This window comes from Phyllostomus hastatus, unplaced genomic scaffold (assembly GCF_019186645.2).
Source record: "Phyllostomus hastatus isolate PE091 unplaced genomic scaffold, TTU_PhHast_1.1 phas_contig_16, whole genome shotgun sequence".
Taxonomy (NCBI): domain Eukaryota; kingdom Metazoa; phylum Chordata; class Mammalia; order Chiroptera; family Phyllostomidae; genus Phyllostomus; species Phyllostomus hastatus.
The window spans coordinates 26,396,193-26,410,814 of record NW_025333643.1 but is presented as its reverse complement, the minus strand read 5'-3'; positions in this window follow the sequence as shown (position 1 = coordinate 26,410,814).

Sequence of the window (14,622 nt, the reverse complement as noted above, 5' to 3'; positions counted from 1 at the left end):
CATAGAATCTGAAATTTTGTATAGAAGCAGCATGAACCCTAGAAACCAGAAAATCACAATTTGATGTCTTTTCTCACTTCCTCACCTGAGTAAATAACTGGCACCTGTCCTGTTTCTTTTATACAATCACAGGTGCTAGACAACCAGTCAAAATTAGAAAAATGGATCAAGTTTAAAACAATACACTATTTGGAAGGACAAGCCATGGTAAAGAAATAGGGTATTTCTATATTTTAAAGCTAATTTAGTGTGTACAAAGTATCCAAGTTTAAACTGTTATAGTTATCAATTAATTTTAGAATGGCCAATAGCTGATAGCTTTGTTTTATCCTGCTTTATTATTTCTATAAAACATCCTTGCATATAAAGCAGGATAATTAAGAAAGAGCTATAGTAAATAAGATCTTTAAGTGTCTAGCCCATTCTACAACTAAACTCTGATAAGACAAAGTGTTCGCATCATATTTAAAAACTTAATGCATATTAGTGGTTGAAGTTCTGGAAAGCCTTTACACATTTGCTTATACAGCCACAATGTTGATAAAGTCAGCAGTTTCAAAAAGTGCTAATAGTCCTGAAGGGACACTTTAATCTTAGATGTGTAAAAAGTGGACATGACCCAAATTCATAGAGTATTGCCTCAACACACAGGTTTTGTCAAGAAGCAGGTTCACATTATGCTTTTTCTATCTACTCATTCCTATGCTAAAAATCTCTAAATTGAATATTTTAATGTTTTTAAAATGTAATAATTTCCCCCCAAATATTTGCTTCTTGCCTGATTGAGAGGAGGTCTCAAGACTTCAAATGGCAGTCATTGAGCTCTCACCCTGCCTGTTTAGATAGATGATGTGAAGTGGGTATGGGGGCTCAAGGGCTATTACTGCCATTTGAAAAGAAATACTCGCCATACATGGATACAGCCTTAATGTGTTTCTGACATTTCAGTGATAGCAAACCATGCACAAAATGGACAGCTGAGTTAACACTGTGAGGAGACAAAATAATGAGAAGTTTTTCCAAACATAATGAAATATCATATAGTGTCTGTATTTTTATGATTGATCTGAGAGCATTCTTAGAAAGCTGAGATCCAGGGTAACAAAAACCCAGGGCATTTTTGGAAATTGTATGCTCTCTAGCAATTTTGTGTGAATTTTTATATAAATACTGTTTTACAGTCATAGAAAATGTTACAAAAATAGATAACCATGTAATAGTTTATAGCATTTACATACTACTTTTCCAGAATTGATATTAATGTTACTAATTATAATAATTACATTTTCAAAATTCAAGTTGACATTTTCCCCAAGTTTCTTGTGTTTAGTCAGAGAAATCACTATGCAGAAAATGGAAGGAGCTAAAATGTATATAAACCCATATCAGGTTTAGAAAAGGATCTCATTGGGACATCAAAATTACAACTAAATTACAGAACCACCATCATTTAGAATCATCTGAAATATAGCTGAATGGAAGTCGTACAACTAAGGAGATAAAGAAGCCACATTGAGACTGGTAGGAGGGGCAGAAACCCAGTACAGACTGGTCCTACACCCATGTGTGGTAGATAAAAATCAGGAGGGATAGCTTGGCTGTGGAGGTCACCCCTGAGGAGCAAAGGGTCCCAGCCCCACATTAGGACCCCCAGCCCAGAGTTCTAGTTCCAGGAAGAGAAGTCATCATAACTTCTGAGTGTGAAAATCTGTAGAGATTATGGCTGAGTGAGATGCAGGCTTCTGGAGTCTAAGAGGTTCCTCTTAAATGCCCGATACACAGGTATTCACTCAGACTCACTTTCTCTGAGTTCCAACACGGGGGCAGCAAGGACACACAGGGAAGAACCAAATTATCCAGCATCAGGGTAAGGGCTGGAGAGGCAGCTTTCTTCCAGAAAGAAGTGCCAGCAAATGCCATTGTTCCTTTGATGAGCCCTCCTCCTACACTGCTCAAAGGTGGGCACCATATGAGTCTCCATCAACGTGGCTAACACTGTTTGCCCCACCCCACTGATTCCCTGAAATCCCTCCCTACCCAACTTGTAGGCCCAACCAAGCTCCTTCCAGTGGCTTTTCCATACAAATGACCTGTCTTGGCTCATGCCTCAGACTTTCCTAAAATCTCTCAAACAAATATCTGGCCTCAACATGGCCCACACCTCTTGCTAAGTGGCCCCAGGCCTGGCACTAGCAGTAGCCTGCCTTGGTTCACAGCTTGGCCTAGCCTGGGCACCTCCAAACCCAACACAAGTAGCAGCCATCTGAAGATCACTTTGTAGCTCATGTTGGGTGGCCCAAAACAGAACACAGGTGGTGTCTGACATTGGCTTGCACTTCCCAGGAGGCTCCAGAGCCACTGCACTGGACAGTGGTATGTGGACAGATTCATACCACATTGAAGCATCACCCAACCATGTCCACAAGCAACACACCCAAGGGGCAGACTCAGTGAGCACCAGAGCCTCATTTAAGTAAGTCCTGCTCCAAGGGCTGTGCTCTTGCACAGCTAGTCTCCCATGGTGGTGACAGCCAGTCTTTGCAGCTGACTGGCCTGGGGGTAAATCTCTCCCACTGACATGCCAACAGCAATCGAGACTCAACTATAATAGAAGGATATACATGGGGTGTTCACTTGGAGCACCCAGTTTGGGTGATCAGGAAGGCTGTGCCACTGGTCCTTAAAGGAGGACACCTCCTACATTATGCCACTCCACCAAGACCAAGAGATGTAGCAACTCTACATAATGAACAGAAACAAACACAGGGAGGCTGCCAAAATGAGGAGACAAAGAAACATGTCCCAAAGGAAAGAACAGAGCAAAACTCCAGAAAAAGAACTAAAAAAATTAGAGACAATTTACTAAATGCAGAGTTCAAAACAGTGGTTATAAGGATACTCAATGAATTTAGTGGGAACTTCAACAGCATAAAAAAGGACATGGAAACCATAAAAAAGAACCAGTCAGAAATGTAGGATACACTAACTGAAATGAAGAAAAATTTATAGGGTATCAACAGTACAGTTGATGAAGCTGAGTCAAATAAGCAATTTGGAATATAAGGAAGCAAAAAACACCCTGCTAGAACAGCAAAAAGAAAAGAGAATTTTAAGAAATGAGAATAGTGTAAGGATGCTATGGGACGACTTCAAGTGTATCAACATTCACATCATGAGGATGCCAGAAGGAGAAGAGAGAGAGAGAGAGCAAGAAATTTAAAACTGCCCTGGCTGGTGTAGCTCAGTGGATTGAGCTCAGGCTGCGAACCAAAGTGTTGCAGATTTGATTCCCAGTCAGGGTACATGCCTGGGTTGCAGGCCATGACCCACAGCAACCGCACATTGATGTTTCTCTCTCTCTCTCTTTCTCCCTCCCTTCCCTCCCTAAAAATAAATAAATGAAATCTTAAAAAAAAAAAGAAATTGAAAACCTATTTGAAAAAATAGTGACAGAACCTGATGAAAGGAGTAGACATACAAATCCAGGAGTGCAGAGTCCCAAACAAGATGAACCCAAAGAGTCTCACACCAAGACACACAATGATTAAAATGCAAAAGCTTAAAGACAAAGAGAGAATCTTAAAAGCAGCAAAAGAAAAGCAGTTACTTACCTACAAGGGAACTCCCATAATACTATCAACTGATTTCTCAACAGAAACATTGCATGGCACAAGAGATTGGCAAGAAATATTCAATATGATAAAAAGCAAGACCTACAACCAAGACAACTCTACCCAGGAAAGCTATCATTTAGAATGTAAGGACATATAAAGAGCTTCCTAGTCAAGGAAAAGCTAAAGGAGTTCATCACCACCAAACCAGTATTCATGAAATGCTAAAGGGTCTTCTTTAAGAAGAAAAAATATTTTTTAAAATGGCAATAAATACATAACTATCAACAATTTAATCTTAAAAAATAATTGAACAGCACAAAATAGAAACAGACTCATAGGTACAGAGAACATTTTGATGGTTGCCAGATGGGAGGGGGGTTGGGAGCATGAGTTAAAAAGGTGAAGGGATTAAGAAATACAAATTGGGCTCTGGCTGGTGGTGGCTCTGCTGTTCAGTTAAGGGTTTCAGGCTCAATTCGCTGTCAGGGCACATGCCTAGGTTGTGGGTTCAGTCCCCAGTTGAGGCATGTACAAAAGGTAGCCAAACAATGTTTCTCTTTCACATTGAAGTTTCTGCCCCTCTCTTTCTCCCTTTTCTTATCTAAAATCAATAAGCAGGCCAAGATGGAAGCATAGGTACATACACTTTGTTTCCTTGCACAACCAAAAGAAGGATAACCACCAATTAAAAAACAAAAAACAAGCATAACTGCCATAAAATTGAACTGTATGGAAGTCTGACAACCAAAGATTTAAAAAAACATTCATCCAGACTGGTAGGAGGAGTGGAGACAAGAAGCCGAGGAGGTGAGAACACACACAGTAAGGCAGCAGCTGGTGGAATGAGATATCCCACATTCACATGTGGATAAGCTAGGAGAAACAATTGGGAAACAGGACAGACCATACAATCCAGGGTTCCAGTATGGGAAAATAAAGCCTCGAAACCTCTGGTTATAAAAATCTGTTGGGGTTGTGGTGGCAGGAGAAAGGCCCAGCCTCACAGGAGAGTCCGTAGAAGGGGCCCACAGGATCCTAGAACATACATAACCTCACCTACCTGGGAATCAGCACCTGAAAAGGCACAATCCACTTGTGGGGAGCAAGGGAAATTGACTGAATGTGGGGCTAGAGTCAAGCAAGAAGCATTGTTCCCTCTAACCCCTCTCCCACATACAGGGCCACAATGCAGCTGAGTTGCCCTGATCTGGTGAATACCTAAGGCTCCACCCTTTATAATGTAATCGGTGCACCAAGACAAAGAAGTATGGCCCAAATGAAAGAACAGATCAAAACTCCAGAAAAAGAACTAAGTGATGAGGAGATAGCCAACCTACCAAGTGCAGAGTTCAAAACACTGGTAACCAAGGTGCTCACAGAAATGATTTAACATGGTCACAAAATAGAGGAAGTGGTGCAAGCTATGAAAAGTAAAATAAAGGAAAATGTACAGGGAACCAACAGTAACAGGATGGAAACCAGGACTCAGATCAATGTTTTGGAACTAAAGGAAGAAATAAACATTCAACCAGGACAGAATGAAAATCAAGAATTTGAAAAAATGAGGGACACTTAGGAATTCTGGGGCAACTTTAAACATTCCAACATCCAAATCATAGGGGTGCCAGAGGAGAAGAGGAAGATCAAGTAATTGAAAATTTATTTGAAAACACAATGAAGGAAAACTTCCCCAACCTGGTGAAGGAAATAGACCTGTAAGTTCAGGAAGTTCAGAGAGTCCTAAAGAAGTTAGATCCAAGAAAAAAACATACCAAGACACATCAAAATTAAATTACCCAAGATTAAAAATAAGGCAAGATTCTTGAAAGCAGCAAGAGAAAAGGAGACAGTTACCTACAAAGGAGTTCCCATAAGACTGTCAGCTGATTTCTCAAAAGAGACCTTACAGGCAAGAAGGGTCTGGGAAGAAGTATTCCAAGTCATAAAAGTCAAGGACCTACACCCAAGATTGTTCTACCCAACAAAGTTATCATTTAGAATGGAAGGGCAGATAAAGTGCTTCCCAGATAAGGTCAAGTTAAAGGAGTTCATCATCACCAAGCCCTTATTTTATGAAATGTTAAAGGGACTTATCTAAGAAGATAAAAAACATAAATAGTAAAATGACAGCAAACTCACAGTTATTAACAACCACACCTAAAACAAAAGACAAAAAGAAACTAAGCAAACAACTAGAACAGGAAGAGGCTCACAGAAATGGAGAACACATGGAGGGTTAGCAACAGGGGAGTGGGAGGAGGAGAGAGGGGGGAAAAGGTACAGAGAATAAGTAGCATGGATGGTAGGTAGAAAATAGAAAGGAGGAGGTTAAGAATAGTATAGGAAATGTAGAAGCCAAAGAACTTATATGTATGATCCATGGACATGAACTAAAGGGGGGAATGTGGGTCAGAGAGGGTGTGCAGGGTGGAGGGAAGTCAAAGGGGGAAAATGGGACAACTGTAATAGCATAATCAATAAAATATATTTTTAAAAAACCTGATGAACAATCAAATGATAACTTACAAATATCAACAACTGAACCTGAAAAAAGCAAAACAAAAAACAACTAAGCAAACAATTAGAATAGGAACAGAATCACAGAAATGGAGATCACATGGAGGGTTATCAGTAGAGAGGGAATGGCGGGGAAATGGGGGGAAGGTACAAGGAATAAGAAACATAATTGCTAGGCACAAAATAGACGGGGGAAAGTTAAGAATAGTATAGGAAATAGAGAAGCCAAAGAACTTATATGTATGACCCATGGACATGAACTAAGGAGGGCAATTCTGGCAGGAGGGCGCTGCATAGTAAAGGGGGAGAAAAAGAAGGGGACAAATAAAATAGCATAATCAAGTAAAATATACTTTGGAAAAAAGGAACGAAATTCTCACACATGTTACAACATGGATGAAGCTTGAAGACATTATGCTCAGTGAAATAAGTTAGTACAAAATATTGTATGAATCCAATTAGATGAAGCATCTAAGAATAGTTAAACTCATAGAAACAGAAAGTATCATGGTTGTTTTCAGGGACTGGAGGAAAGGGAGATGAGGAACTATTGTTTAATGAGTGCAGAGTATCAGTTTAGCAAGATAAAAAAAATCTGGAGATTGCACAACAATATGAATATACTTAATATTATGATCTGAACACTTAAAATAGTTAAGATGGTGAATTTTATATTATGTGTGTTCTACCCCAATTAAACAGTATGGTGATTGCTGGGAAGAGGGGGTATAAGGGGGCTAAATGGTATGGGAAAAAATACAATAAAGATTAAAAATAATAATAATAAAAGAAAAAATCAATAAGCATATTCTCGGGTGAGGAGTAAAGAAGTACAAATTAGTAGTTACAGGAGAGTCATGGGGATGTAAAGTACAGCATAGGAAATATAGTCAATAATATTCTAATAACTATGTACAATGTCAGATAAATACAAGATATATTGGGATGATCACTTAGTAAGTTATAGAATGTCTAATCATTGGGGTATACACCCAAAAGTAGTCAACTTTAACTGAAAAATAAAAAATGGTCCTTTTCATGATGACATGCCCAAAGCAAAGAAGGAAGCCCCTGACCTTCCCAATGCCTTAGCCAAAGAAAGCAGTGCTAAAAGGTGTCCACATCCACAAAAAAAAATCCACATATTACCCACCTTCCAACAGGTGAAGACATTGCAGCTCTGAAGGCAGCCTAAATATCCTCAGAAGAGCACTGCCAGGAGAAACAAACTTGACCACTATGCCATCATCAAGTTCCCTCTGATCACTGAGTCAGCCGTGAGGAAGGTAGAAGACAACTATACATTTGCCTTTATTGTGGATGTCAAGGCCAACAAGTACCAGATCAAACAGGCTGTGAAGAAGCTCTATGACAGTGACATGGCCAAGGTCAACACCCTGATTAGGCACAATGAAGAAAAGAAGGCATATGTTGAACTGGCTCCTGGCTATGATGCTTTGGATGTTAGCAACAAAACTGGGATCATCTAAAGTGACTCTAGCTGGCTAATTCTAAATATAAAAATTTTACACTGTAAAAAAAAATAAATAAATAATGATTTAAAACATTTTTAGAAAGATCCCATTGAAATTCAATTTTATTCTGGCAGAAAACTAATAACATATTAAATTTTTATTAAACACTATTTGAAACAGAAGCTGAGTATTTGCTGTGTAGCATATCACTTATAGGATTGTCACCAACTCTCTCAGATATTTGACACACATGTGCATTAAATAAAGTCTTACAAAAAGGCCTTTGATATATTTTATTCTTCATATTTGGGTCAGGGTACCATTCCTAGATCATGTCTGTGAAGTCATGATAACATCACTGTGCTAGAGATGAAGGCTGCATGTAGCTGAGAAATTAAAATGCAAGAAAGTTAGGAGCAGTGTGTGCTATGGCCTCTTACTCTAAGAAACACACAGCCTCTTCATGAAGTACTGCTGCAATTGTCTTCATGGTCCAGCAAGAGGGAAGTCAAAATGGTTTTTATTCATCCATGAAATCATTGTTTAATCAATTTCTAAATACATGGGAAATGAGAGGAAGAAAGTAATAGAATATATAAACACATGCTATCTTAATTCTAATGTCTATCTGTAAAAACACAAAGTTGTAAGAATTGCTACTTAAAATTTTTATGAGCTGAAGAATCTGGTGATCACTCCCATTTTCATTCCCATTTTTAAATATTTTTGCTTGGTCATCTAAAGGTGCTTTTTAGAGCTGGAGAGAAGCCTTCTAACCAAGGACAGACAGAAGAAACCACTTCATCACAACATGAGTGGTAGGGAGTGCAGAGACTCAAGAGGGCTGGTGGGATTCCCATGGGTGGCAGCTGAAGATCTGGAGGGATATTTCAGGGCCTGGTATTTCAGTTCTCCTGAGAAGTGTGAGGTCTAAACCCCAAGCTGGGCTTCCTAGCATATATTACCAGAGCCGGAAAGGAACACAGATAACATACAGCTTTGAAAAGCAGCAGGGTTTCTGGTCTCCAGAAAGAGACATCTGGAGATGCAGAGAGCCTCTTAAAAGGCCAATGCACAAAATTTTATTGGCGGCCACTTATCCTGGGCTCTGGCAGTGGGAGGGCAGAGTGGACTATAGATGCTAGAAGAGAGTCTGGGGTTGGTGGCTCTGGAGAGAGAACCAAAGGAACTTCCAAGATCCCTGTGCTGAGTCATTCCCATATTGCATAAGGCATCTTTCTCAAGCAGAGAACTCTCCAAGTGGCATCAGACTTAGGGGAAGCAAGAGCCCTGCCCATAGGGATTACCCTCGCCCACCCTGTGGAACTTAAAAAACTTACTACAGCATGATTAGTTTAACAACAGATCACCTCAATGACTGATTAGTTTAACATTCTAGGGCAGAAAATACAGAGCAGCCAAAATGGGAAGAAAAAGAAACCTCAAATGAAAGAACAAAAGAATTCTCCAGAAGAACTGATGAAATGGAGGCAAGCAATTTATCAGATAGAGAGTTTAGAGTAATGAGTCTGAGGATACTCAAAAGCATGAAAAAAGACATAGAAACCATAAAAAAGAACCAGTCAGTAATAAAGAATGAAATATCTGGAATAAATAATACACTGGAAGGAATAAACAGTATGTTAGAGGAAGCAGAGGATCACATCAGTAATTTGGAAAACAAGGTAAAAAAATCCAGGCAGAGCAGCAAAAAGAAAACAGAATTTTAAAAAATGAGGAGAACTTAAGAAATATTTTGGACAATATGAAACAGAACAACATCTGTATCATGGGAATACCATAAGGAGAAGAGAGCAAGCAAGGGATCAAGAACGTATCTGAAGAAAAAAATGACCAAAAACTTCCCTAAGCTGGTGAAGAAAAAAAAACAAGTCCAGGAAGCTCAGAGAATCCCAAACAAGTTGGACCCAAAGAGGCCTACACTGAGACACATAATAATTAAAATGACAATGCTTAAAGACAAGGAGAGAATCCTAAAAGCTATAAGAGAAAAGAAGGTAGTTACCCTACAAGGAAGCATAATTTAGACTGTCATTTGATTACTCACCAGGAATATTTCTCACCAGAAGGGAATGGCATGAAATATTCAAGGTGATGAAAAGCAAGAACCTACAGGCACAGTTACTTTACCCAGCAAGGCTATCATTTAAAATTGAAGGAGAAATAAGGAGATTCCCAGAAAAGAAAAAGGTAAAGGAGTTTCTTAACACCAAACCAGTACTGCAACAAACGTTAAAGGGCTTACTTTAAGAATATGGAAAAAAAGAGAAAGAAAAAAAAGAGGAAAGTACTCTAACAGTAAAAAGGCACTAAATACATATCTATCAATAATCACCTTAAATGTAAATGGCTTAAATGCTCCATCCAAAGACATAGGGTAGCTGAATGGGTAAGAAAACAGGACCCATATATATTTTGCCTCCAAGAGACCTATCTCAGATTGAAAGATACACACAGACTAAAAGTAAAGAGAAAGAAAACATATATCATGCAAATGGAAAAGAAGAAAAGCTGGGGTAGCAGTACTTATATCTGAAAAAATAGACTTTAAAACCAAGGCTATACTAAGAGACAAAGACAGACACAATATAATGACAAAGGAAACAATCCAACAACAGGATAGAACCCTAGTGAATATTTACACACCCAACATACAAGCACCTAAATATGTAAAGCAAATATTGATGGACTTAAAGGGAGAGACTGACAGAAACATAGTCATAGTCAGGGATTTTAATACCCTATTGACTTCAATGAATAGATCTTCCAGACAGAAAATCAACAAGGAGACAGCAGTCTTATACAACAGGCTAGATCAAATTGACTTATTTAATATCTTCAGAGCATTTCACCCCAAAGCAGCAGAATATACATACTTTTCAAGTGTACATGAAACATTTTCTAGGACAGGCCACATGTTAGGACACAAATCAAGTCTTAATAAATTTAAGAAGACTGAAATCACATCAAGCATCTTCCCTGACCACAATGCTATAAAACTAGAATTCAATCACAAGAACACTGAAAATCACACAAAGACATGGAAGCTAAATAACATGTTATGAAACAATGAATGGGTCAACAACAAGATCAAGGAACAAATCAAACAATATCTTGAAACAAATGAAAATGAAGACACAACAAAATCTGTGGAAAGCAATCCTAAAAGGGAAATTTATAGCATTCATTACAGGCCTATCTCAAAACACACACATGCTCACGCATACACAAAACAAGAAAAAACTCAAATAAACAATCTTACTCACTTAAAGGAACTTGAAAAAGAACAACAAACAAAGCCCAAAGTAAGTAGGAGAAAGAAAAAACTAAAGATCAGAGGAGAAATAAAGGAAACAGAATCTAAAAAACAGTACAAAAGGTCAATGAATCCAAGAGCTAGTTCTTTGAAAAGATAAACAAGATTAACAAACCTTTAGCCAGACTCATCAAGGAAAAAAAGGACCCAAATAAATAAAATCAGAAATGAAAGAGGAGAAATAGTCTTTTGGCCATGATGGAGGCGTAGGTAGATACATTTTGCCTCCTTGCACAACCAAAAGAAGGAAACAACAAATTTAAAATAAAAAATAACCAGAACTGCCAGAAAATCAAACTGTATGGAAGCCCAACCACCAAGGAGTTAAAGAAACATTCATCCAGACCAGTTGGAAGGGCAGAGATAGGCAGCCAGGGTGGAGAGCACTCACAGCAAGGCAGTGACTGAAGAAGCAGGCAAGGTGGCAGCTGGAGGAGCAGGGAAGGTGGCAGCTGGTGGAGTGGGTGGTCCCATATTTGTGTGCAGATAAATTGGGAGGAACAACTGGGGAAAGAGAGAGATCATGCAACTCAGGGTTCCTGTGCAATGAAATAAAGCCTCAAAACCTCTGAGTGAAAAAACCTGTGGGAGCTGAGGTGGTGTGAAAAACTCCCAGCCCTCAGGAGAGCTTTTTGGAGAGGCCCAAAGGATTCTAGAATGTACACAAAACCACCCACCCAGAAATCAGCACCAGAAGGGGACAATTTGTTTGTGGGTAGTAGGTGAAGTGACTGAAAGCTGGCCAAGAGCTGAGCAAGTGGCATTACTTCCTCTTGGACCCCTCCCCCACACAATGCCACAATACAGAGACATGGAGTGCCCTGACCTGGTGAATACCTAAGGCTCTGCCTCTTACAACGTAACAGGGACACCAAGACAAAGAAATTATGGTCCAGATGAAAGAACAGATCAAAGCTCCAAAAATAGAACTAAGTGATGAAGAGATAGCCAACCTATCAGATGCAGAGTTCAAAACACTGGTAATCAGGATGCTCACAGAAATGGTTGAATTTGGTCGCAAAATAGAAGAAGTGAAGGCTATGCAAAGTGAAATAAAGGAAAATGTATAGGGAACCAACAGTGATGGGAAGGAAACCAGGACTAAAACGATTTGGGGCAGAAGGAAGAAATAAACATTCAACTAGAACACAATGAAGAAACTAGAATTCAACAAAACGAGGAGAGGGTTAAGAGCCTCTGGGACAACTTTAAACAACATTTGAATCATAGGGATGCCAGAAGAAGAAGAGGAAAAGCAAGAAATTGAAAACTTATTTGAAAAAAAACAATGCAGGCCCTGGCTGATGTGGCTCAGTGAACTGAGCGCCTGCCTGCAAACCAAAGGGTCACTGGTTTGATTCCTAGTCAGGGCACATGCCTGGGTTGCAGGCCAAGTCCCCACTGGGGGGCTTGCAAGATGCAACTACACACTGATGTTTCTTTCCCTCTCCTTCTCTCTCTCTTCCCCTCTCTCTAAAAATAAGTAAATAAAATCTTTAAAAAGTTATTAAAAAAAAAGAAAAAAGAATGAAGAACTTCCCTAATCTGGCAAAGGAATAGATTTCCAGAAAGTCCAGGAAGCTCAGAGAGTTCCAAAGAAGTTGGACCCAAGGAGGAACACACCAAGGCACATAATAATTACATTAGCCAAGATTAAAGATAAGGAGAGAATCTTAAAAGCAGCAAGAGAAAAAAAGACAGTTACCCAGGAAGGGGTTTCCATAAGACTGTCAGCTGATTTCTCAAAAGAAATCTTGCAGGCAAGAAGGGACTGGAAAGAAGTATTCAAAGTCAGGAAAGGAAAGGACCTACATCCAAGATTACTCTATCCAGCAAAGGTATCACTAAGAAAGGAAGGGCAGATAAAGTGCTTCTCAGACAAGGTCAAGACAAAGGAGTTCATCATCACCAAGCCCTTATTATATGAAATGTTAAAAGGACTTGTCTAAGGAAAAAAAGAGAAAAAAATGAACAGTAAAATGACAACAAATTCACAACTATCAACAAATGAACCTATAACAAACAAACAAACAAACAAACTAAGCAAACAACTAGAATAGTAAAAGAATCACAGAAATGGAGATCACATGGAGGGTTATCAGTAGAGAGGGAATGGAGGAAAATGCGGGGGAAAGGTACATGGAATAAGGAGCATAAATTGTAGGTACAAAATAGATAGGGGGAGGTTAAGAATTGTATGGGAGGTAGAGAAGCCAAAGAACTTATATGTATGACCCATGGACATGAACTAAGGTGGGGGAATGATGGTGGAAGTGAGGTATGGGCAGAGGGGGAAAAAAGGTCAGAAAAAAATAGGACAAATAAAATAATATAATCAATAAAATATATTTTAAAAATTCTATAACCACTATGGAAAACAGTATGGAATTTTCTCAGAAAACTAAAAATGGATGTGTCCTTCGACCCAGCAATTCCACTGCTAGGATTATATCCTAAAGAACCCAGAAACACCAGTCCAAAAGAACCCATGCACTCCAATGTTCATAGCAGCACAATTTGCAATAGCCAAGTGCTGGAAGTAACCTAGATGCCCATCAGTAAATGAATGGATCAAAAAAACTATGGTACATTTACACAATGGAATTCTATGCAGCAGAAAGAAAGAAGGAGCTCCTACTCTTTGCAACAGCATGGATGGAACTGGAAAGCATTATGCTAAGCAAAACAAGCCAGGCAGTGAAAGACAAATACCATATGATCTCACCTTTAACAGGAACCTAAACAACAAAACAAAGAAACAAGCAAAATATAACCAAAGACACTGAAATAGAGGACAGGCTGACAGTGACCAGAGGGGAGAAGGGAGGGAATTTCAGGGGAAAAGGGGAAGGGTCTGCAGGAACAAATATAAAGGACAGAAGGACAATAACAAGGGGGGGTGGAAATGGGAAGGAGGTGGGGAGGGCTGGGGGGGTGGGCTGGGATGGAGGTAAAAGGCAGAAAACTGTACTTGAACAATTAAAATAAAAAATAAAGAAAAAAAAATTCTTATGACAACCCCCCACTCCCCCCAAAACACAATGAAACACCATCTCATACCTGTCAGAATGGCTATTGTCAGTAAATCAGAAAACAAGTGCTAGAGGATATGGAGATGGGGGACTCTTTTACAGTGTTGGTGGGAATGCAGATTGGTGCAACCACTGTGGAAAACAATATGGAGATACATCAAAAAATTAAAAATGGATCTGCTTTTTGACCTAGTGATCCTACTTCTGGGAATATAGGAACCAAAACCAATAATTTGAAAGAACATAAGCATCCCTATGTTCACTGCAGCATTATTTGCAGTTGCCAAGATATGGAAGCAGCGCCAGTGTCCATCAATAGATTAAGGGACATTTACATAATGGAATACTACTCGGCCACAAAAAAAGAAGAAAATATTATACTTTGCAACAGTATGGATGGACCTGGGGAGCTAAGTGAAATAAGCTAGTTGGACAAAGACAAGTAACATACAATTTCACTCACATGTAGAATCGAATTAACAAACTGCACTAACAGGAAAATGGGGAAAAACTCATAAATGGAAAACAGGATGACAGATAAGGGGAAGGATTAGAGAGTACAGGGATTGAGCAAAAAGGCAAAATGACTCATGGACGTGAACAACAGTGTGGGATTGCTGGGGGGTGGTAGGTATAAGAGGACTAAA